At 43.3% G+C, this 21,967-nt stretch overlaps 1 protein-coding gene across 8 annotated transcripts in view; it reads right to left on the bottom strand.

Moving 5' to 3' along the window:
• Prdm2 (PR/SET domain 2) overlaps nucleotides 1-21,967 on the bottom strand; it is a 117,955-nt gene that overhangs the window by 41,801 nt on the left and 54,187 nt on the right. The gene's annotated exons all lie outside the window — the stretch shown is intronic.

Consider the following 21,967-nt stretch of genomic DNA (forward strand, 5'->3'; position numbering starts at 1 on the left):
CCAACCAAGGTAAGCTGTGTATTTCTAGGCAACTGTCATTTTGTATTCCTAGAGAAAGGAATGGATAGTGACTATAAATATTTTCAAGTCCTGTCAAGAGGAAAAAAACCCCACAAACCCTGCATTTTTTATTAGTTTCATAGCTATAATAGCTATCAAAATAATGGATAGTATTTTCTTAAGAAGTTAATACTGATGTCAAAGAAAGCCTAGAAACAACAACATCTGAACATCACACAACAGGGACAAAACACATTAGAAAGAAACAATGTGGTTGTAACTTGGGGACTTTTCTTGGTTGAGATATGATTATTCACAATTATCAACGCACTTCTGTCTTAATAGTAGACGCCTCACTGGACTGTGAGGGACACACCCACACAACGGCTCAAACATCAAATGCACAGTAACTGTGAGCAGTTCCCTGCCAGTCAGCAGAGCCCTTATTTCATAATGATACGGGGGAGGAAGTTCAGAAAAGTACTGACTGCATTTCAAGTGACCTTTAGAAGATGAAAATGCACTATCTTTTTGAGAAGTCAGAAGAGTAAGTCCTGAACTCAGTGAGGACACACAGCTCAACACTGTATATAACACTGCAAGCTCAGCTCAGCAGGCCCCTTAAGCACTGACCACCCCCCCCCTTAGAACTGGGACCCGCCTTTCAAATTCTATTTCCAAATGGCTTTTTCCTGGTGTCTGGTACTCCTCAGTGATCAGATCCAAGAGTTGGCAGTCTGTCCTCTTCCCAAACACTTCCTTTCGTACTACTGTCCGCAGACAACAGCTCCTTCCCCCTGCCCAGAACCCCCCAGACTACCCTGCCTCTCCTCTCCGGGCACTTGCTTTCTGCTACCTTCACAATCCACAGGCAGACAAGAAACCACTCATTACTTCCAGAGTACATGGAAAATTATATTCTCACTAGCAGACATTGACTAGAGAAACAGGGCTAACTAAAATGGAGATGGCAGATGAAAACTGAACCCAGAAACAAAATGGCATCGCTGAAGATAATTAGATTAAAATGAGACAAATCAATGGCAGTACAAAGAACTAATCTTTAACAAAAAGATTTTGATAAAAACGTAAGTGATATAACAAGAAAAAAATCAAAATCAAAACAAAAACGGTGAAAATTCTAAAATACCATTTTAAGTGTCTAACTCTTCAGCAAGTATTTAGAAAACAGGTTTCTGGATTTTTTTCGTTTGTTTGTTCCTAACTATACAGTAAGGATTCACTCAAGTTTCTGACAATATACCCATCTGTTCCTTTCCACATGTAGCAAAAATAGCCTGGCACACAGTACACACACTGCTGGAACCACCTCCACTCTGGTACAGATGGAAGTCAAGGGGCAGACGGTCATGGGGACAGCCGATTCCTGTCTCCAGGTGAAGAATTTATGTACCAGTCTGCACGCACAGGGCAGACCTGCGGATGCCTTCCATACGGGAGCCTCTCCAGGCTCTCTCTCCCTTTGTCAGTCTTACAACACTGAGCCTTAATCTGGTAAGTAATGGCCAAGACTCTTGAAGGCTCTAGCTATGTTAAGGGAATCTGGATTCTCAGTTCCCTTGTCCTCAGTATGCTGTATATGTCCTTCCTGTATGTGATGCTCAGTCTTCTCTAACCCCAAACAAAAACGCATCTCCACTATGCTCAAATATAAATGACTGACTACCAGCAGTGGCCAAACTGTTCAGATGTCACAGGACCCCTGGTAACAGCCCTCAGAAACTCTACTCCAAAATTAGAGACTTTTTTTTTCACTGAATCAAAATCACAAATTTTTGTAAGACATTAGTACTACCTCATGTCTCTCAAGTAGGCCAAGAAACATGGCCCTTTCTTACTACTTACCCTCTACAAGGTTCTAAAATGGAGAGGAATCATGTAAATATGACCTCTATAATAAGCCTCAGATACATCGAAAATAAAGCTGTGTTGTAAAATTTAATAGAAAACAGGTGACATTCGTTGTAATACAATCCCACGCAAACTCAATTCAAAGACTTTCTACAACCTTTGCAGTGTATGACACTCAATTAGTTTTCAAGTGAAAACATGAAGCTCACTGGGTAGATACAGAGGATTCAGTAAGTGAAATTCTCATGCTTATAATAAAGCACTATGCTTTATTTCAAAGGCAAATGCTATTTTAAGTTTTATTTTCTGCCTAAAAATGAATGAGAACACCTAGCCTGTACCAAATATCCATTTCTGAACTCCTTAAACCTAATCAGTGAGAAGCTCCTGCTCTCTTTTCCAGGAAGTCCCTTTAAAGTCACAAAGATACCCTGTGGAGAGATCCACCTACAGCACACAGGTCTCCTGTGCCTTCTCAAAGGACACAAGCAGCCAGGTACCTCAACCACAGCACAAACGACATTCGAGACCAAACAATCCTGTCACGGAGATCAATGACTCAGAGGATGATCGGAATCAGCGGTCTCTACCTACCAGATCCCAGCAACAATGTCCCTTCCCAGTTTGACAACCCAAGACTCAGAACATGGCCAAATATCCTGTCTCCTGGGAGCCGTGGGGAGGGGGAGAACCTCTGAAGCTTAAGAGGACTGGGTTAGATCAATATACTCTATTTTGGGGGTCACCAGACATATGGGACTCTATGGTCTATATTAAAAACCACAGTAAGTACTTAAATAACACTAATGTATCAACTGTAAAGGTAAAGAAATGATACCACCAAAGTAGTAGTAGTGACAGAGTTATAGATTAGTGTGGCGACGACAGCAGCCTACCATGACTCTACCATTTGTTTATGAAACAGATTATTTCACATATCAACTCTCTTAATCGGAACTATCAAAATACTTATCCCACAAGGGCCTCTGATTAGAGATGAAGGGGGCTATCAAAACCACCTGTCCCATGTCAGGAGGGGTGGTATATGCCTTTAATCCTAGAACTTGGGAGGCAGAGGCAGGCAGATCTCTGTGAGATCAAGGCCAGTCTGGTCTCCATTGTGAGTCTAGGCCAGCTGGGGCTTCAGGGAGATCCTGTCTCAAAAAGAACAAAACAAAACAAAACAAAACAATACCACAAAAACCCAACCTGTCCCAGCTGGTATTTTGTGGGACAAAATGAAGGCTGGGACCAGAGGAACAAACCCGTCTGACAGAACACAAGTTAGAGCCAGGGGTCCTGCTGACATGTGCCTGGTACTGCTGGACAGACGAGGGAGCCTTGCTACATTTCCTTTATCAGAAAAGGTCCAGATACTTGATTTCTATCTGCTACATTATCAAATTAAAGAGGAAGCAAAGCAACCTAGGAGGACTTTTACAAAGGGACAGGGGCCTTATCAGCTTCCACTGTGAAGATGCAGCACTGGGTGTCTGGCAAGCACACGAGTGCACTTACCAGCGGCTCCCACAGGTCCTACATGGTGCTACTGCCAGTGGGCTGCTCCACTTGCTCTAGACAAGAAAGATACAGGAATGAAACATGAAGAAAGTGAAATGGAAATGAGCACAGGAAAAGCATGAAGGACAGGACAAAGTCTGATGTGGAGAAGGCAGAGCAAAGTGCACATACAGATGAAGAAAAGGAAAACCAAGGCCGTCACTCACTCCAACAAGGCTCTCATATGCCACAGAAAACTTCATGTCTACGTCCTCAGTTGCTGAAGCTATGGCCGATGCAGTGACTCGTTCTCAGGCCTGTACCTGTTATATAACATGACACCCACACCATCTATGCACTGTGCTTCTAGAAGCACTCAAAGTCCCAATCCACACCTCGTTTTAAAGAGAAGATGCCCACAGACCAGAGATGGGAGATGAGTACCCAAGGTCATATGAATATATAAGCTCTGGAGCCTGAAGGAAAACTCAAAGACAGTAAAGTAACAAGTAACAAGACCAACCACGGCCCAGTAAGCTCACCTCCTCTTTACAGCCATTGTTTTTCCTTTGGGAAGTGAAATACGCTACATAGGTGTCCACTTATCCAGAGTAAAGGAACAACAATCTAATTGGATGAGGCTTTCTTCCATCTTGATTTTTGATACCTTACACAATACCAGCCAATGACACAGAACCCTGATCCAAACACAATTCACTGCTCAACATTACCAATGAAACAAGAGCTGCTTGTGAAACGGCTTCACATACAGACATTCAGCAGCTGTAACAACTACCTTCCTAGACGATGTGCAACCTTGTAGTGCTGGTGCCCAGCGTGGGAGCTCCAAAATCCAAGCTGCCTAAAGCAGCACATAAATAATTTAACCCGGTCTGCTATGTTTTACAATCCACATAACCTAGACAAACAACAGGAAATTCTAGAGAATAATGTTTCACTTAAAAATGTTCAGGCAGCAAAGAGAATACAAAATTCTGGAAGAAATTTCATTCAAGTCACATAAAAAATTAATCACAACAGTGAAGCCTCATGCATTTAGTGATTTAAATGAATTAAATTTAGGACCATGTGAAACTCTGTATGGGCTGCCTCCTCACTGGGGAGCTATCCAACTCTGAACATTAAAACAGAATTAAATATCAGAGCACAGAAGCCAGGCCCACTGAACTTCCTTCGGGGAGTTCACCATCTTACTCAGACACAGAGCAGATTCTCAATCAGACAAGACTGCCTGTGAGAGTTCCATACTTGTGTCATGAAAGGTCACTAAGAAATGAGCTACCCTGACCAGAAACAATGTGACCACCAGAGTGGGCTGTGGGCGGTCTGTTGCCTCTAGTCCTCATCTTTCAGCCAGCCCCACCTCTTGGGCAACTGAACTTGTCCTCACCACCCCAATGAACGAAGCTTCCCGTGGTTACCACCGATGTCATAATTTCAAGCCTAGTTTCTTCCATTTTATTTGCTGAGTTCTCTTTCCCACAGGCCAATGTGCTGGGTGGATCTCCCATCCCTTGGGCTCCTCTCTCCCCAGTACTGCAACACTGACCCTCCAGAATCTCCCACTTCTGTACAATCTTTCTCTTCTTCCTGCCCCTCATGAGAGGGTCCCTCATAGAAATTCTGCAGAGAGGTGTCAACAAACAACACAGCTAGGCTGAGGCTCAGAGGCTCATGAAGGGTGTGGGATGGGAGATGAGCTGGTTATAGGAAAAGGTGTGAAGAACCAGAAGACAGGAGCAGATGTGAAGACTACCCTCCCTCCTCAGATGAGAAGACGACTATCATCCTCAGATGTGAAGACTATCCTCCTTAGCTTCCCTAACCGCTTCACCTCATTACAGAACAGCCTCATCACCTATCAAGTCAGTACCCAAACTGGGCCTTCAAACTGGCCCTTCAATTCCCATTCAATCCATCCCTTGTGTGCTCCAGCAGGCCTGTTAGTGACATTTTCTGGGTTCTAATTCCACTCTCACAAGCACAACAGAATGACATCATTTACAGCTCAAGCAATTACTGTGAGGGGCTCATTAAAGCACTTAAAGTCACTCTACTTTCCCCCCCATTATTTCTGGAAGGCAAAGCCAGTAGTAGACTGGTGTACACACAGGACATAGGGTTGAGAGACAAGTCTGAGTTCCAAAAACAAGATGAAAAGGCTTAACTGACAGAAACACCCGTTCCTGTAAGATTTAAAAAGCTAAAATCCTATGTAGTCTTTCTAGTCAGGCAGAGGAACCATAAGTAATGGAGAAATTGGAACCTTAAAGAATAGCCAGATGTTGTGTGAGGTGGTAAAGGAGAGACAGGGAAGAAACCTGCAGTACTGTTGTATGACACTGCTGGTGGTTTAATGTTCTGCAGTAGGTGTGACAGACAACAGGGTGGAATGCTGGAATCACAGTCCACTAACTACAGCACCAATATTGTCTGCTTTACGGGAGGGGACAGGCACCAAGGAGCTACTAATGGGAGAGAGAATCGAACCAGTGCCTTAGCCACTGTGCCCAGAAAGGCTTCCTAAAGTCACCAAGCATAACAGAGGCCCTGATAACAAGGGTGAGAGCAGCCAAGGTGAGACCAATGAGCAAACGAGCCCACAGGGACCACGCTCTGACAGCCCTGCCAGTCCAGGGTTCTTGAAGTTCCTAATAGGCGGAGACACTTGGTTTCATGAAAGTAGTATTACTACACACTGCTCCCCGCCCCCACACTCAACATAACTCTGAAATTCACCTAACAGTAAAAATCTCTGCTGCGCTCCCCTGGCATAATCACCCAGCTTCTTCTGCAGTCAGCTCACCAAGAGCTGTCTGTGAACCCAGAGGGAAATGACAAAAAGGAAACCTTCACAGTGTTAAGTTGTTCATGGCATTAAAACAGGACTCTGAGCTTGCTTCCAACAAAACAATGGAAAACTTCTGGATGCTTCAGTTCTGCTCCCCACCACGGGGTGGCTGCAAAGCCAGTGCTGGGCTTCAGTTCCCCTCAGTCTTCCAAATGACAGACCGATGGAGACAGCAAAGACCGTGACTGAAGAGGGTCATGCTTTGCATTTTAATTAGAAAGAAAAAACTTTTATAGTGACTTCAACTGGGTAATCTGGAATCTGCGAAAAGACTCCCCATATAAACCTTAGCAAATTTAAATTATGAAAACATGGGGCTGGAGAGATGGCTCAGCCATCTTCTTGCAGAAGACCTGGGTTCTAATCCCGGCACCCACATGGCAGCTAACAACTGTCCGTAACTCCAGTTCCAGGGGATCCAATAGTCTCTTCTGTCCTCCAAGGGCATTGCACGACATGGGTGCACTTACCTACATGCAGGCAATACATACATACACATAAAAATAATAAAATATTAAAAAAGAAAAAGAAAATATTGAGCTTTCTTACCTCTCTAGAAGCTCAAACAGTCTTATGGTATGAGAAAAATTATTTTTAGAGACTAATTAAAATATCTCTGAAATTTAAACTGAGCTGTTAACCTGTTCTAATTTAATTTCTCAGAATTTTTCTACATTTTTTAAAAAGCCTTTATTATAGGCTGGTAAAGGCGAGACAGGAGGGGAGACATCAGATCTGAAAATCTTACAAGTTAAAAGCAAAGGGCAATTAAAAAAGAACTCAGTGCAGGCTCAGGTCTGTTTCCATCATCAGCACTGAGAGCTACTGCAAAGGGGGGTGAACTACAGGTGCCTGACACCCTGAACACCAGGGAAGGCCACACCCTCCACAACTGGTTATTCTCAGGTGAAGGGTAAAATCCGCCTCCCTCCTTGAAGCCCACGATAAATTTTACAATGCTATTATTTTGATGAATTAATCAGAAAATTTGGTTTAAAATATTTTAGAAATAAAAATTTAGACAACTGAGACAAAATACAACTAACACACTCAACTCATTCACTGTTTATAGAAATGCTCACAGAATAACCAAACCTTATCACGAGCAAGTCTACAATACATCACAGATGTGAATCTGATGTGAACTCAGAGGATATACATCAAGATACGGGCAGGGCATCACTTTATCAGTCATCACTGATAAAGTTTATTTTTCCTACCTGACCGCATTCTCTTAAGATGAACATGCTCACACACAAAAAGCTAGTAAATCACTTCAAAAATGAAATGTCCACAAAAGCAAAATCAGTGACATCAACATACTTTATAAACCAACACAGCCACTGAAGTAGGTACGGCCCTTCTCTCTCTACCTGTCCACCCAATAAAACTGTTCAGAATAAAAATCACTGCCCTTAGAAACAGCAGTCCACAAGACAGTTATAAAGATTTACATGGAACTAAAAATACTACATAACTATTAAATAGCCAGAACTGCTTAAGCATTCAAATCAGCACCGTCTCCTCTTCCTATATATCACATGACTTCACATCATGTCTCCTCCTTTCAAAGAAACAAGCACTGTGTGTTGTTTTTGTTTTACTGTTCTTTAGTTATCATACCACATCATTATTTAAATCAAATATCTGATTTAAGCAAGCCTACTGAGTGCCTGCTGATATTAGCTGGAAGGTCAAGGCCTTGGCAGTCAACTGCAGACAGGAGAGTAGTGTTAACAAGCTACTCATTTTTCACCTTCTAAGACTCCCTGAAGCACTTGGATGTGGAAAGTTTTGGTAGTTTACAGACACACCAAACTACTGAGGAGTCAGGAAGGTCCAGTCAATCCCGTCTCTGCCATGGACCGAGGCTTCTGTCCTAGCATAACTGCAGTAATAATAAGGCTGCACTGGTCAGAAGTGAAGTGTGGCAAACACATCATTGCTCCAACAGAGATCTTGGACCTTGCATATAGGTCCACGTGTAATTAAATTCAACATTGGTAAGGCTGTCTTTCAGATTCACGAAGATAAAAGAATGTAAATACATTCTCCTCGTAATTATTTTTAAATTACAGATTACAGTCAAATTCCTTTTTCTAATAGGTCTCCACCTAAAATAAAAATACTTCTAACCAGAGGCAGGAGGGATGGCTCAGCACTTAAGAGCATTTGCTGCTCCTGCAGAGGACCCGTGTTCCATTCTGAGCACCCACATGGCATCTAACACTTCTTGTAATTCCAGTTCAGGGGATCTGACACAGTCCTCCAACCTCCACAGGCATTGCACGACGTGAGTGCAGGCAAAACACTCTTACACATAAAGAAAAAATAATTTTTAAACATTCTTCTAACCCATTTAACAACAACACACCGACTCTCAGATGCACTAGCTTCTATCAGGCTATTTTCCAATTTAGCGGAAGCTCATTCTTTGTAAGGCAAATGAATTTTCTATGCTTTTTCTCCATTTCATAGGTGTTCAAAAATAATGACAGTCATTTTGGTAACTTTTCTTGGGAGTTTTTAGCTACAAGACACTGTTTAAATCTACAGAGAATTAAAATATATTACTACTAAGATGCCTTCCATGAAGGAATTGTCAAAAAAAAGCCTCTCCAAAAAGTCCTAATGATATCCACAAGAAGCTAGGGATGAGGAGAGGGCACAGGAACGAAGGAAGGGAGGGAGGGCAGACAGAAAGAGCCAGCAGAGCAGGTGGACAAGGGAAGCTGCGGAGCCACAGCAGCAGCCCAGGCTCCTCCCAGCATTAGGCCAAGGAGGAGGTCTTTCAGGGGCACTCACCCTCACTCAAGCTGTCTTCAAGGGTTGTCCCATATCATCACTGTACAAGCTTTTTCTATAACTGTCAATATGGGGGGGGGGCGTTCAAAAGAATCTCCCAAGAATGGAAGGAAGCCTGGGGTGAAGGCTCACCAGGACCAGGCTTAGAGCACAAGGGACCGTCTACGGCAGGACTCGTGGCTGAGGGAAGGGCCTTTCTTACTCATTCACCTGTTCCCAAAATGTGTGCCATGCTTGCACGGTCACATCCTCTCTGCCAAGAACTGACCCCACTCAATGTGAGAAGCTGGGCTGAGTTCTTGTCTGTTGGCAGCAGAGCTTCGGGGAACACTCTAAATAACGTAGCTCTACAGCAACAGAAACCCAGAAAATGTTCGTAACTTTGTGTACTACAGACCTTAGCTCATCCGACACCTGAAAAATAATCCTGTTCCAAGCAGATGGGAAGCAACCAGAACACACACTGGCCATGTTAAGAACCTGACACTGTCACTGAGGGGCAACTGAGAGAATATGTGTCTAACAAGCTGCACAGTGGGCCTGGCACTCGGTAACAGGCGTCAACTGTGAGGGGCATCCACAGCCTTAAGAGCCTCTTCTCCCTTGGTAAACCGCACACAGGCCTGTAGCTCGGAAGGATCACTAGACAGAAAGTTCCTACCTGTCCCAGGGCAGGGTGGTCTCCGCAGCCCTGGTTTCCATAGTCTCTAAGCACTTCACCACACACACAAAAAAAAGGGCATTGTGGTACAGGTCTACAATCCCAGCACTTGGGAGGCAGAGGCAGGCAGATCTTTGTGAGATAGAGACCAGCTTGATCCACACAGTGGAACAACACACAGTTTATGTGAGAAATTAAAACACAGGTTTTAGTCTTACAAAAAAAAAGCAGCAGCATCCACAGTGGATTTCACTCAACAAAACACAGAATCCCCACACTTAGCACATGTATCTCCTCATGAAGACTGCGACATCCTGCATTACCAGTGATTCCAAGCCGGCCATTTGTTCTGTTCATTATGTTGAACAGATATCCACCCAGACATAACGACTAACATGCACAAGTCCAATGAAGACAGAAGGAGAGAAAAGATGATGCTATTGCTCATTCATGTTTCTACCAGTGCATATTAGTGCATTACCAATGTAAGCTGCAGGTTTATTCTACTTTTAAATCTACAACCTGCTGATTTTCTTACTCTTAATAAATCTTTCTATCTAAGATTTAAAAAATTTTTAGCTTTGTACATGTATCTATTTTTCATTTGTGTGCATGTATGCATGCCACAGCATACATGTGGAGGTTGGAGGACAGCTTGAGGAGTCAGTAATTTCCTTCCACCTTGCAGGTTCCAGGGGTCAGAATTCAGATCAGATTTGGCAGCAAGCACCTTTACCTGTTAAGCTACCCTGTTGGCCTTCAACCTAAGTTCTAAGAGTTAAAAATCTTGATATTAACAGTGGTTTTACTCTTGGGAGAAAACACCTTGGAGCCCTTTGGGAATCAGGTAACACCTAAGGCTCCTCTCCCGAGTTAGTCACTCACATCAGACAGAAACATACTTTGTATGTGGACAACTCTTGAGGTCTGGGTCTCCTGTTACTGGAGTCGGTTGGAGTTTGTGCATCCACAAAAGCACACCTGCATATTCTCCAACTTCTTAGCTAATTTGATTTGCTTCCTGAAAACTGTATCATCAACTTAATCAGTAACTTCAAGAAAGTGGTCTTTCATAGTTTTTTCCACCGACTTCATATCCACAAAGACCACAAATAAATCTCACAGTACTTTCCTAGCTGTTTAATGATATCTGAAAAAAAATGTACCTAAACTTCATACAAATTGTCAAACACACAAAATCTGGTTATAATGACAGCAGACAGGTGTGGTACCAGCACCACGAAGGTAGAACAAAGAAAGACAATGCTAACCCTTCATCAAGCAAGCGATGAATGGTGTGATAACAAACTCCAGGAGTCACCTGATCCACCAGCCTGTGACAGAGCAGGAGAACATGCTAGAAAATACTGAGCAGAGTCTGGTGGCACACACCTTTAATTCCAGAAATCAGGAGGCAAAGGCAGGCAGATCTCTGAGAGTTCCAGGCTAGCCTGGTCTACATAGCAAGTTCCTCCCAGGCCAGCTTGAGCTACAGAGACACCAAAACCAAACAAAACCAACCAACATCAAAGTACTGAAATAATTCTTTTAGAAGTGTGCTGATAAGTACAAGGACCAGCAGCTACCACAGAATGAATTTTGCTGCTAGCTGCCCATAACAGTGGAGGGAACAAAGAGCAACCAACGGACGCACAGCAACCTAACAGGTAGTTCTGACTCTCATCTTTTTGATGCTGTTTTGACACAGGTCTCACTTTGCAGCCCAGGCTGGCTCAGGTGGCATAAACTACCACTCCCAGCTCATCTTAGCCCTGTTTTATAGATCAGTAAACTAAAAGGCTAAGCAAATATAAGCCACGCTGTTACTGGAGCTAGGAGTCAGTTTGGCCTCCTAATTCCAAGGCTCTGCTCTTGCTCACTACAAAACATCCCCTGCTTTATACACTTACCCTGAGGCATAGCTGAGTCGGTCACCTTCCCTCCTCTCCTCCACCTCACATACATATACATTTCAGACTCACTTTAAACAAGTCTATTTGCTAAGCGGTTTTTAAAGTTTATTTTTTATTTTATGAGTGTATAAGTGTTTTGGCATATATGTATGTGCACCACGTGCAATGCCCTGAGTCCAGAAGAGGATGTCGATCCCCCTAGAACTGGAGTTGTAGGCCATCATGAACCTTTAAACCCAGGTCCTCTGCAAGAGCAGCCAATACTCTTAAAGGCCGAGTCATCTCTCCAGCCTCCATTTGCTAAGTATTGATTTGTATTCAACAAGGAAGCAACAGTGAAGTCTATCTATGTAGTGTGTATTTTCCACTTACCTTAAAAAAAATTAAAAACAAACTGCGGTTTTTAGAGTAGAAACTGAAAAAGGAACAACTCCACGCACTTCTGCCAGCAGTGAGACTCATCGGACACGGTGCCCCAAAGCCTAACCAGATCAGAGCAAGTTGGACACCACTGCCGACCTAGTACTTCCCACACGCTGCTGCGGTTATGAATTTACCTCGGCACACAGTTTATATTTATCTTCAGGTCCTGAATTTACAGTTCTGATGCAATCTGATGTAATCATAATTGCAAACAGATACTTATTAAGCTCAACACTTAAACTTGATAGTAATATCAAACATTCCTATGGACCAACTAAGAAGGAAAAGAATCTTGTGATTTGTGTAGCTGCTGCTGACAAGCACATATGGAATCTTAGACACCCTTTTTTTTTTTTTTTTTGAAGAATCCAACCAGCTGCAGTTAATGGCAGCCTGAGACTCCTTTTTGTAATTTTAGAAATTTATTTGATAATCCCATTAATGTTACAGTCTCTGGTGACTGCACAGTCAGGAGACTGCGGCATGTGAACAGAGACTATTGCCACCAGTGCTGCCTGCAGCAATCAGTAGCTGCCCTCGGCTCCCTGGGGCCAGCGACAGCATCTTCACAGCAAAGGCCCCAAGCAGGTAGGGCAGAGTAAAGCCTCATTCTTCTCCTAGACTCTGGGCATCCTGCTTTTTCAAAGCCAGCCGTCTTTCTATTCCATAGAGAAGCAGGCTCTGGTACTCCCCAATTAGAAACAAAATATGGAAACACAACCAGAAAGGCCCAATCCACACCCCAAGTTGGCAAAAAAATGAAAACTGAACCTCAGAAGCCAACAGTAAAAACAACAAAAAGGCCAGAAATTGAACCGCTGTCCACTGGCAACTGCACACAGTGCGCACAGCTCTGCTCTTAGGATCTAAACACTGGTGAACAAACCAGTTTGCCTTCATTTTTGTGGCATGTGATGTCTCAGGAAACCTACAAAAGATTGCACAGCAAGAGGCAGGAGTATGAACACAAGAGGAGAAGATCATCACTACAGCTTAAACACAAAAAGGGTGAGGGGGGTGTTAGCCTGAGCAGGATTTATTTACTGTTTTTCTTTTTAACCAAAATAAAGACAATCATCTGCAACTATACAGAACTGATCAGACGGAGCCAATTCATAAACAATGGAACTGGTCTTGGTGATGCAGACACTGATTAAACTAGTCACGTAAGACGCAAAGTGTTCAAAGTATTGTGTTAGCAAAAATACTAGACAGATGTTCTGAGCATTTTATATGCTACAGGATTACAACACCATTGTTTTATAAGAAATTAATTGCTTCTGAAACTAAGTATTTCTGTACATTGGAAACAAGTGTTGTGGTATGCTTTTAATACATACCTTTTAGAAAAACATTTTATTATTTTTATTTTATGTGGATGCATGTATTGCCTGCATGTAGGTAAGTGCACCTGTGTTGTGCAATGCCCGCAGAGAACAGAAGAGACTGTCAGATTCCATGGAAATGGAGTTACAGACAGTCGTTAGCTGCCATGTGAGTGCTGGAATTCGAACCCGGGTCTTCTGCAAGAACAGCCAGGGTTCTTAACCACTGAGCCACTCTCCAGCCCCTTAACACATAACTTTTAATATAACATTTAAGATAATTATGTATTCACCAGCTAATGATTAAAACTTCTACTAGGAAGTATTTTGAAGCCAGAAGTGGCAGTATACAGCTTTAGCCCTAGCATTCTGGGGGACAGAGGCTGAAGTAGGACAAGTTTGAGTTTAAGGCCAGTCTGTGATACATAGGTTCAAAACTTTTTGTCTCAAAACAAACAAACAAACAAACCAGTATTTTTTGAAAATTCCAGATGTAAGCAAACATGGAGTTACAGTTATAGTCAGTGCAGTGCTTCTGAACCCCAAGACTTCGTTAGTCCCCCCTCAGCATCTTCCAAGGCTTACTATTATGACCACATTTTCACATTTTAAGTAAAACTACTGCCTCCTAACATCTGGAGAAAAGATCAGAAAAAATGTTTACATTTTTTTTGAAGAATTAATGTGTAGATCCCCAAGCGGCAGTTACACCTTGCAGACCAGGTGCGTTTGGGCAAGGGGTGGGGTATTAGCTGCTTACTTGGTCATTAAGGGACAGCTGAATATTCTCAGTACAAGTTCTAAGACTAAAACTTTAACCACATTTAATGACAAATTGAGGAAGTTCAAAAACAGCAATTGTGGGATGGGGCTGGGGGTGCCAGAGGCAGAGTTCCTGCTTTAGCATGTCCTAGGCCTTAACTCAGTCTGAGTTCAGTCTCTAGTACTGGAGAGCAAACCATACAGAGACAGGCACACACAGGTAAAATGAACTGTTTTTAAATCTCTGGGCATAACAGTGCACACTTGTGGTCACAGCAATTTGGAGACACAGGTGGGAGGATCAGGAGTTCAAGGATAGCATGAAGCACTTAGGGAGACTATTTTCAAAAGATAAATTCTATTGTGGGATAAACACAATGAAAAGTAAACTCCAGATCTTCTTGGGAAAATCCAGTTACTCCTGTGGTTCAGCCAGGCCTAGGGGCACAGGCTTGTAATCCCAGCACTTGGGAAGGAGAGGCAGAAGGACCAGAAGTTCAAGGCCAACCTGGGCTACATGAGACCTTGTGTCAAAAATGGAAGGGAGAGAGGACTCAAGCCCAGGACAGGACGAGGCAACTTCCTAAAAGTCTCCTTCCCACCTCTTCTACAGTGAGCCAAGAAGTGAGGACGGGAACAAGCTTCATCAGCAAACCAGACCTCCAGAGATGATCCAAACAGCTCACACATGTTCTTAAAAGCCAAAGAGGACTAGGGAAAACTACACTTCACAAATAAATATTCTGGCCAAACAAACAAAACACAAAACACCTACCTATATCCTACAACAGTGGAAGAAAATAGCACAAATGATTTAGCTCAACTACATCCACAAGTCAAATCAGAACTGCATTAGAATCCATTTCTAGATTTAATGTTTAGAGTATATGTTTTATTAAAGTGTGTTCATAATGCTTACCATTCAGCTTAGGAAAATTTTAAAACTTCCACCACAACGGTGCAGAAGAGGGAGATAACTAGCTCTCTTTGAACTCATCAGGAAGACAAAATCATGAGCCCTACCATCCCAGTCTGGCCCCTCTTTGAACCCCACTGCTAGAGGGAGGATGGGGTGGGAGTATTCACCTACTCAATTCTTGTGGTTTCAAGACCAAAGTCAAGATAATACAAAACTTGAAAGAAATATTCACAAAAAGCCCAAACTGACAAATATATCTCCATACAGACAACAGCTACAAGGAATTAAAAGCTGATCTAGAAGCTACCTTTAAAACTGTTTCTTCAGGGTACTCCAAAGAATGAATCCCATTCAACTCATAACCTCTCAAAACTAAGGTAGGTATAGGCACCAGTTCTCATTCTAACAAGTATTTCCTACACGAAAGACAGAAGTTAATCATTGTCTTAGGATTTAGGGTTAGGATGGGCAACTGTCTATCTATTGTTGAGTCTTATAAATTCATCCGGTTTACTAGTAAAGCAAATAACGTACTACTATGTATACTGTGTAACTTCCTACTCAGAAATGCTATGAATAAAGACTGGGTTCAGGCAGCCGGGCATGGTGGCACATGCCTGTAGTCCCAGCACTTGGGCACTTGGGAGGCAGAAGCAGCTGGATCTCTGTGAGTCCAAGGCCAGCCTGGTCTACAAAGTGAGTTCCAGGCCAGCCAAAACAGGGAGACCCTGTTTCAAAAAGACCAAAAAAAAAAAAAAAAAAAAAAAACCACTGGGTTCAGGCAGACCGGCCCACTAATGTAGAGCCTGGTGATTCTTCTGTAAGAGTAATGATCTCTACTTTGCAGATTCCTGGGAGATTAGTAATACACTGAATACAGCACAGAGCTAGAAACAAGAGTAACTGCTGTCATTGTCACCAGTGGTACAAACTCATGACTCAGCAGATGACATTATATCCAAGTATCAATAACATATGTCTATAACAAAATTCATCTAACAAATGAATTTAGTCAAGAATGTTTGCAGTGTGTTAAACTTGTTTAGTCAGAATGCCAAAAGGAGAAACAGTGCTCACCCTTTCCACTTAGAGAAAACACAGGAGAATGTTCAAATGACTCTTGCTTCTGACTCTTGCTTCTTACAGAGGACCTGGGTTCAATTCTCAGCATATGGTAACTAACAACCATCTGTAACTCCAGTTCCAGGAGATCTGGTGCCTTCTTATGGCCTCTACAGGCATTACATACATGGGTGCACTTACATACATGCAGGCAAAACCCTCACACACATAAAATAAAATTTAAAAAAAATAGCTGGGTGTGGTGGCACACACCTTTAATCCTATCACTCTGGAGGTAGAGGCAGGCGAATCTCTTCTGAGTTCCAGGCCAGCTGGGGCCACAAGGAGAACCTATTTCAAAAAGACCAATAATAATAATAAATAAATAAATAAATAGGGGACTGGGAGGAATAGAAATAATGTAAAGATCATATATGAAATACCCCAAAATAAAAAAAGTAAACAAAACAAGACAAATCCCAAACTCTGGCACCATTCTTGGCAGTGCAGAATATACACAGGTGAGCCGGGCTGGAGAGACGGCTCAGCGGTTAAGGGCACTGACTGCTCTTGCAGAGGACCCGGGTTTGATTCCCAGCACCCACATGGCGGCTACGAACCATCCTTAACTCCAGTTCCAGGGGAATCTGAAGCCCTCTTCTGACTTCTGCGGCATTGCACGACACGGGTGCACTCATAATACATGCAGGCAATACACTCATATACATAAAAATAGTAAATATTTTTTAAAAAATTAAAAAAAAAAGAATATATACAGGTAAGCCTAGTGACACCAGAGCCCCAGGCCAGGTGACCTGAGACCCACTGTGAAGCGCTCTGCTCAGTTCTCATACAACATCTACTAAGGTCACCCCTCCAGTATATCTCCTGGTGCTCTCAGAGAGTGCCTTCATTCTCTGGAGGCAATTTCAAGTATAAAAAGCCACCCTCCTCTCTGTGATGTTGCTGGGAACATGGGAATTCACATAGTCAAGAAGCCACCTGTAAAGTGGAATGAGAAACTGCCCAAGAAAGGGAAACTGTTACCAGTTTAAAACCAATTTGAAAAATAACAACAGTAATTTATGCAAAGAACTCGGTGTTCATATTTAAGGAAACAACAAATTGGGGTTTAACTTTTCAAATCATTTTTTCAAATGATAAGCACATTTCAGAAAACAAACTGGCTTGAACTGTTTATGAGGGCCTCTTTTTAACCTCACACTCAAGCCTTTTTTCCGTACTAGACAAGTCTCATCTTAAAATCCAGTTAGACAACATACGCAGTACATGGCACAGTTCCTACTACACTCAATCAGAGTACATGAAAGTTTTCCATACAGTAAGATTTTTGGGTTGGTGGGGCTGGAGAGATGGCTCAGTGGTTAAGAGCACTGGCTGCTGTTGCAGAGGACTCAGGGTCAGTTCCCAGCACCCACATGGCAGCTAACAACTGTCCATAACTCTAGTTCCAGGGGATCCAACACCACTGCACAACATCAGTGCACTTACATGCTGGCAATACACTCATGCACTTAAAAAAAAAGATTCTGGGTTGGCAAAATGGTTCAAGGGGGTAAGGGTACCTGCCACCAAACCTGGCAATCTGAGTTCAATTAAAAGACCTACATGGTGGAAGGAGAAAACTGACCCTCACAAGATATCCTCCTAAACACACACATTCCATAGCAGATGTGTGCACACACATACAAGTGCACACAAATGCAATAATTTTTTTTACGATTCTGAAAATTCAGGCATCAAAATACAGTTGAGATTTATGCAGAACATTTTAGAAAATTTTGCTTAATACACACAATTTTTTCATAAATAAGGCTGCAAAGAATTAGGAAACAACAAAAAAACTCCCTACTATTAAGAAAACTTCATTGAAACTATTCAGAACATTGAGATCCCCACCCCCACCCCCGTACTCCCAACAGCAGCAAAACAAGGGCTGACAGGACAAGCAGTGCTCAGCAAGGCTGTCACTCAGATGGAAGGCATCAAGAGCTCCAGCAGATCCAGTGGGTAAAGAGCCACCAAGCACAGTACAGCCCAGAATCCAACCTGACAAGCCTGCAGGCCTTAAGCATAGGACACCATCACCTCTGGCTGCCCCAACCTTGCTCACCACCTGCAGACAAGGTGAATGCCCACTAAGACAAGGGACATGAGGTCGGCCCACCAGGAACCAGGAGGTTCAGGGCTTGTGTGCCAGTAGACTCAGGCATACAGTCAGGCCTCTGTCACTCAGCTCCAGCCAAGGAACCTGGAAAGAGCTGCCCACTGCTAGAAGAGGTCAAGAGATCACTCCACAGAAGCCCACCTATTTGCTGCTTTTATAAAATGGTAATGCTATGCTAACCTTCAAATCTTTTTACTGTTACCCACTGCATGTACAAGAAAGTATGTTACATAAGAAAGCATAGACCCCTGGGGTTCAAGTTCTGAGGCTCATCAGCAGAATGATCCAAAACAAGCTCTTCAGTCTCACGAATGCCCATTTGTCATCTCGAGCTAGGGCAAACCACCCCACAAGTAAAGGTTAGTGGAGTTGCTGGTGGACGCTCAGCATTCTATAGGTTCACATCACTGCTGAGAGGCACCACATCACCACGATAGCCTCCCTTCTGCACACTTCCAATCTGCTCAGCAGTCTTCCATAACCCACACTGTCCTCACAGGGAAAACTCATGCACTGTTCTTTCTCATGATGATCCCCTTTGTGATCACAAAGTCCCAAAGGGCTCTTGTGGACCCACAGCAGTAAGAAACACACACACACCCCTAGAGTGGTCTGCACTTGACTGCAATTACACTGTCTGCAGCATCATAAGGCCAGTGCCTGACACCTTATTAAGCCATCTCTTGAATCCCCATATAGAATACCTGCCAGAAAAAGGGCCACTATAGGCATGTATAGAGCTGAGTTTCACAATCAGAAATCCTCCTGTGGGTTTCTATGTAGGTATAAACATAGCTATGCTGTCACGAGGGTCCTCTGCCCAGAGCCCTCGGGCCCCAGAACTGTGTGTCATTTATGAGACGACCTAAGAAAGGTCTCAGCAGCCACGCCATACTTCACCCACTTCCTACCCAGGGCTGCTATGACAAGGCCTGTCTTTCTCATCCATAGCCTGTGGCCCATCACGCTATAGTCACTCAGTGAGGATGGAAACCTCTGACCTGTTCACAACCCCCTACCAGGACTGAGTTTCTTGGCATAAGGAGCTTTTCATAACCTGCCTTGAGTTGTTCAGGACCCGTGAGGAAGAATTTCAAATATGTGAGATTTCAAAGCACTTGAGTGGTCATCACACCAAGATTCTTCATTCTAACAATTCTGATTGTGAAGATGGATAAAATATTTCCTTCTAAAGCTGGTCGTAATTTAAAAGTCACCTAGACAACTAGCTGATAAGTATCATTTAAGGTTTTGGTGACGGACTCAGCCTACTGACCATAAGGACCATCTTCTTCACAGTTCATTACTGGATTCTTTACCATCTAGCTATTAGGTATAAAACGTCTTGCTTCTGTAAGTAATTCATCTCTCCTAATTGGCAGGAAAAGTGAGGTCAGTAGGTTAGCGACATCTCTAGAAGGGTGAGTGGGGAGAGTGAGGCTGAGTCTCGGGCGGTCAATGGGGAAGAGCTCCAGTGCTTATGTGGAGCTTCCAGGTCAGTAAATGCCACAAACACAGTAGGTCCTCAGCAGGAAACATGTAGCCACCCAGCGATGTGGACTTTTAAGCTTCAGATGGCTTCTGCCCTTCCACTATGACACTTGCTCTGACACTGACCCAAGGGTAAACCAGCTCAAGGGGTTCCACAATTATGATACCCATTTTTAAAGCTGGGAAAGCCCACCTCTGAAAGACGGCACAATTGGCCCACAGTTCCACACCTGGCAGAGACCCTTCCACCCAGGTCATCTGTGTAACACTATTGTCCCTTCAGGCTCTCAAAACACACTGCAACAGTCATGTGTCAGAAGAGTGTTCACCAGGGCTGGTTCAGTGCTTGCTTAGCACTACAAGGCCCTGGGTTTCATCCACAGCACCACTAAACAAACAAAATACAAAGAGAAGGATTTCTTCAGCAGTCATTACTTATTGTTAACAAGCAAACAAACCCTCATTTCTTAAGTCATGAATAGATGGCAAAAATCATGAAGACAGAAATTCTAGACATGGTTTGTTTCTATGCTACTTTATAAATTATAATCTTTCTACAGTCCACATTAAAATAGTCTGAGACACCCAAAACGAAACCCTTCCCCTTCTCCAACCGCAATGTTTAATCTGACCCATCCGAGGAACTTCTCACACTCAACCTTACAGAGGCCACCCAGACCTGTAGAAGACTAAGCAGATGTGGAAAGCTGAGAATAGAAAATAAAACTCCACTGTGTCCATCTCTGGCTCAAGGCAAAACTGCGTGCTCCTTGGTCAGGGACAATCTGAACTGTTCTCAAAGCACTATGTACTTTACACACTATTCTTTACATACTGTTTGAGTTGTCCTGTTTTCCTTTTTGGCAACCAATATCTACTGAGGGCCGACAACCCAGGTGCTAATCTTAATGATGCCCTCCTTCCTTCTCCCCAAGTCTGGCCTGCAGGCACTGTAAGAATTACCACTGCCTTTTACTCACCAATGAGCTGGACACACGGCAGCAAAGTGCCCAGCACATAGCTGGGCTCAACAGAGTTAATGTAAGTGAAAGGGAGGGGTGGGGGCAGCCTGTGATATCTAAAGGGATCAGGGCTTTTCACTGTCCAACAGGCCTTATTATCTAATGAATCCTGCAAGGCCCATGTGAAATGCACAAGTGGCACAGCAGCTACCATGCAAAGAAGCTCAGGTCCAGAGCTAAGGAGCTGGTTTCTCCCAGGAACCAGTACGAGGCTGGGTCCAATGTCAATCTACCTGTCAGCTGTATGCCTTCAACGTCTGGCTTCCCAAAAGACTAGGTTAACACACTACCTTGCAGTAAAATTCACACTGATTCTCTTTCTGACATCACTGCCAGAGATGAAAATGCTTGAAATGTGCTGAGTTCATACAAAAAGTTTGGCCTTTTAAGTATTTCTAAGCTGCTGTTAGATTTCAGAGCATATTTAACTTAAAAATAATTTTCAGAAATTGACTATTTAAACTCTCCAAACTTTGTTGCGGAGCAAACTGGCCTCTGTAGCAATGAGCTGTCCACAATAGGCTGGCCGCATGCTCCCAGCCTGACCCACGTCTCTAATTAGATCTCAGGACTCAGGGAGCCATGTACTGTCCAACCTTTACCAAAACAAGAACAGAAGTCAAAGTGTACACTGCCCAACCACGTACAGGCCGGCGATCAGGAATGAGGTGTGTGAGTCTGTGTGTTACCAGTGAAACAGTTATGTTCCAGTTTTCTCCACATCAAACTAAGTGCATTGACGTTTACAAATGAATGCAGTAACAGGATAACGAAATAGGTTCTGAACATGTACACAACGAAAAGTGAGCATCTCATCAAGTTACAGATCTCTTTAAATGTACAAATTAAGTTTTAAAGTTTAGTGGCATAGTAAAAGGGTCCCAGTCACCTAATTTCCAGCCTCCACAAGTCTCCCTGGAAAGGCTAGTGGCATGATTATAAGCAAAATGCACACTAAACAGAGACGTCAAATTATGTAGAGTGCAAACAAAACGCTAAGCCTCGTATCAACAACTTTGTTCAACACAGTTAAAACAGTTGCGGGGGGGGGGGGGGGAAGGAGGGGAAGGGGGGCAAAACACTTTATTCCCAAACCCCCAGGAAGAAAGAGAACCTTTGTCAGTGGCAGGCAGCGCCGGGCAACACGTTACC

This window comes from Nannospalax galili, unplaced genomic scaffold (assembly GCF_000622305.1).
Source record: "Nannospalax galili isolate Female #2095 unplaced genomic scaffold, S.galili_v1.0 scaffold1028, whole genome shotgun sequence".
NCBI lineage: Eukaryota > Metazoa > Chordata > Mammalia > Rodentia > Spalacidae > Nannospalax > Nannospalax galili.